The sequence below is a fragment of the Arachis stenosperma genome, chromosome 7 (assembly GCF_014773155.1).
Source record: "Arachis stenosperma cultivar V10309 chromosome 7, arast.V10309.gnm1.PFL2, whole genome shotgun sequence".
NCBI classification, from domain to species: domain Eukaryota; kingdom Viridiplantae; phylum Streptophyta; class Magnoliopsida; order Fabales; family Fabaceae; genus Arachis; species Arachis stenosperma.
In genome coordinates, this window is record NC_080383.1 from 31747549 (window position 1) to 31748365 (window position 817).

Sequence of the window (817 nt, forward strand, 5' to 3'; positions counted from 1 at the left end):
TGGACGACCCAGTGCACTTGCTGGTTAGTTGTGCGGAACTACATAGTGTGAGTGTGATTTTCGTGCACCAATTTGCAGCACAGTCCATAAGTGATCCGCAAGCTCATCCTCCGTCTTAGAGTAAAAAAAGAATGTCATCGATAAACACGACAACAAACTTATCCAGATATAAATGGAAACTCCTATTCATGTAATCCATGAATATCACCGGAACATTAGTCAATCCGAAGGAAATCACTATGTATTCATAGTGACCATAGCGCGTCCTAAAGGTAGTTTTAGGAATATCCTCATCTCTGACCTTTATCTGGTGGTATCCAATTCGTAGATCAATCTTAGAGAACACACCGGCTACCTGTAACTGGTCCATCAGGTCGTCAATCCTTAGCAACCGGTATTTATTCTTCACAGTAATCTTATTCAGCTGTCGATAATCAACACATAAGCGCATACTCCTGTCTTTCTTCTTCACCAGTAACACTGGCGCGCCCTACGGAGAAACACTCAGTCGGATAACGTTCTTACCCAACAGATATTCTAGTTGAGACTTCAGCATGGCAATTTCTAGAGGTGACATCCTATAAGGAGCACTCGAGATTGGTCCGGCCCCAGGCACCAACTCAATAGCAAACTCAACCTCTCGATTAGGTAAAAATTCATCAATATCGTCGGGAAACACCTCCGGAAACTCACACACAATCAGAATTTTCACCAAGATTTGATCATCACCCGAAACATCTGCAGTTAACAACATGATACCCTGACATTCAACCCCAGAACAATTCACCATCATAGAATTCAAGTAGTAGATATTCGC